Here is a 3,671-nt window from a genome sequence, read left to right on the forward strand (position 1 = left end):
CTCTCTCTCTCTCTCTCTCTCTCTCTCTCTCTCTCTCTCTCTCTCTCTCTCTCTCTCTCTCTCTCTCTCTCTCTCTCTCTCTCTCCACCCGCGCGATTCCGGCCATATCTCATTCATTGGACGTCCGATTGCGGTGAGATTGGTAGCGTTGGATTCGTCTCTTCATCCCCTACCTCCATATGGTTGTCTTGCAGCAAATTTCAAGCTAAGGTGAGCCCAGCAAGCCAAAAACAGGCTACTCAGACCTGTTTTTGAACTCGATCAGTTCTCTCTCCTCCGACCAACACAAGCGGCGCCACCACCCGCATCTTCAAGGTCTTCCCTCTTATAGCAAACCCTCAAGATGGTTTGATCTAATTCGAGTTAGGCAAGGAGAATCGACGATTTCTATTTCTAAGGTTCTTGAATTGGGGTTTTATGTTTTTGATTCGATTTCTATGTTTATATTTGAAATTGATCATTGTGGTTGTTATGAAAGTTGTTTAGAATGTTGAAAGGATGTTTGTGTTAAAATTTGGTGTCAGTCGGAGTTTGGCGGTGGCCAGTCGCCGCTGCTGACGGAGCAAACGGCGGTGCCGCCTCTTTTGGGTTATTTTTTGAGTTCTTTAGCTTGTTTATGTTGAGAGGAGTCCAAAGATATAAAGTTTGAGAGTTTTGGTGAGCTCTATCTAGTGGGCCGAGATACTTTTCTCGTGAGCTCTATCTTGTGGGCCGAGATATGTTTCTCGTGAGCTCTATTTGATAATTTAATCTCACTTGACGTGTGAGACACGTCAATGAGTGTTATTATATTCATTGGACGAGTGGGCCGAGATACTTATATCGTGAGCTCTATCTAGTGGCCGAGATATATACTTTTCTCGTGAGCTCTATCTAGCGGGCCAGGATATGTTTCTCGTGAGCTCTATTTGACCATTTTATTTCACCATATAAGGGACGTCGTATGTTTATTATTGCTAGCTAGCTTTTAGCGTGGGACTCTATTATTTAGAGCCTAGGAGACTCTGACCCTAGCATGGGAGGCTCATCTTTATGGTGAAACACTTTCCCCTTTCCATGATTACTACGAACCAATGGGATTGGTCTGTCACTTCTATTTTTAGAAGCATTATTGGTTGAGCTTGATTGTTGATTTGTGATTTGAGATATATATATTGATCGAGCATATTAATTATGAAATGTGGAATTGTTGAGTTACTTGGTGTGGTATTGTATTGTGTCGATGTGATCTTGTGAGTTCGGTGGAGTTGTTGATGTAAATATAATAACTTGACCCCTGTCGTTTATATAGTGGGTGGGTGGTTGTGATTAGAAAGAGCTAACAACTCCAGGGATTGAGTGGATCTTATTAATCTGTTATGTACTTGGTAAATATTATTAATTATAATTTAGATGTATGGGGGTTATGTTGTTGTGGAGAGCGGATGACTCCAGGTGTTGAATGTAGATTTTTAATATAAAAATGTTTTTATGAGTTTTTCCTTGCCGGTCAAGGTAGTCCACTTTTAGGGAAAATTCTGCAGAATTTTCGGTAGAATTACCTTGGAGGTGGTGCCCGTAGGATCTTCTCAGGTTTCAGGGTGAAATTCGGGATAGATCCTGTCATATACCTTTCCTGAAACAAAACAGGCAATGCTACAGACAGTGACTTGTAGCCATCACAGGTCTTTTGCTTATCCTTGGAAGGGGCAGAAGAGTCTTTTACCCCAGTCTTTTGGAGCATAGTTGATCAAACCCCAGGCTTCGAAGAAATGTAAAATCCTGAGAATCGAGCTGACGTCACCCATTAGGCTTTTGCGGACGTCGATGAAATGAGGGCGCAGCCGGGGTTGGAGCCATAGTGGCGGATGATGTGGTTGCTGTAGTACTTGTAGAAGTTGGGGTTTTTGCTCGGCAAGCGGAAGTTGAAGAATTCGGTGTAATCGTAATTCTGGGTAAGGCTGTCAATTCTGACACGACCCGACAACGTGACTTGAAACCCGCACAAAATAAAGCGGGTAGAACATTAAAAAATGGGTCAACGACGGGTCAACCGGTCATGACCCATTTAATAAACGAGTCAACCACAGGTCAACCCACCAACACGAAATAAACCCACATAACACGTTTATTAGATGGGTCGGGTTATATAATATACAACCCGTGTACACGACTCATTTAAAAAGTAATATTACATGTGTATAAGGGTCCAGTACGTCTTTCTTCACTTTAGCCTAGGGTTACCGAAACACTATAAATTGTCTTCTTTCAGTTTTGTATCAATACACAAAGTTCACAGCTCATTAGCTCTCTGTGTTCGTGGTTTATCAACTCTTTGCAAAGGTAGTTTGGTCACATCAATGACAATTTTATATATGAGAATTATTGACTGATTCTTAGTTTTGCTTGATCAACTCTTGTTTTTTATGCTGAATAAAGTGAAGCTGAATAAAATGAAGAAGACTTGGAAATTACGATTTGAGGCTTTTACATTCAAAATTAAACTTCAAATTTAATTATGGATTATATCTTGGGCCAATTCCATAGAAGTCCATTTTCAAACATTTTTTTCCATATAGGTCCACCTAAACATTTTTACTCACATAAGTCCACCTAAGCCTAAATAGAGTTTTATATTAGATATAGAAGTTCAACAAAATTACATACTGCCATCCAACAAAAAAAATTAGATTTTCTCTCTTATATTTACAAGAATGCAACTATTATAAAAAGTCAACAACCACTCTCATCTTAGAAAAGTCTTCGACCAACCTCCGGCGAGGTTTCCGGCCGACCTTTGGCGAGGTTTCAGGCCGACCTCCGACTAGGTTTCGGATCGACCTCCGACGAGGTTTCCGACCGATATCCGACAAGGTTTCTGACCGACCTCCGACGAGGTTTCCGACGATCACAAAAGCTACTACTACCAGCTATAAAAGCTACTACCACCGGTCACAAAAGCTACTACTACCAGCCACAAAAGCTACTACCACCGACCATAAAAGCTACTATGACCGGCCACAAAAGCTACTACCACAGGTCACAAAAGCTACTACGACCGGTCATAAAAGCTACTACCACCAGCCACAAAAACTACTACTACCTGCTACAAAAGCACAAAAACTGCTACCACCAGCTACAAAAGCTACCACCACCGGCTACAAAAGCTACTACAGTGATAATTTCGATGACCTCCGATGAGGTCACAAAATATTGTGTCACCGAAAAGCTACTACCACTGTCAACAAAAGGTACTATCGCCATGAACAAAAGCTACTATTGTTAGAAAGAAAATCTACTACCTTCAACAAAAAAAGCTACTACCTTCAACAACAAAAGCTACTACATCTAACAACAAAAGCTACTACATCCAGCAACAAAAGCTATTAACTCCAGCAACAAAAGCTACTTCAAAAACAAAACTACTACCGTCAGCAACAAAATGTACCACCGGTAGCAACAAAAGCTACAACCATGCATAAAAAAAGCTACTATGTACCAAGTAATACAAATCTAATCAATGTGTCAAAAATATACTATTATAGTGTGAGAAATATACCATCATAATGACGAAAATATACTATCACTGTTGAAAATATACTATCATACAATGAAACTGAGACATAATTATAAATCTTGATCCCATTCATTTCCTACACTATCAGAACACAATTTCGTGATGTCTCGTCCAC

Source organism: Fragaria vesca, linkage group LG7 (assembly GCF_000184155.1).
Source record: "Fragaria vesca subsp. vesca linkage group LG7, FraVesHawaii_1.0, whole genome shotgun sequence".
Taxonomy (NCBI): domain Eukaryota; kingdom Viridiplantae; phylum Streptophyta; class Magnoliopsida; order Rosales; family Rosaceae; genus Fragaria; species Fragaria vesca.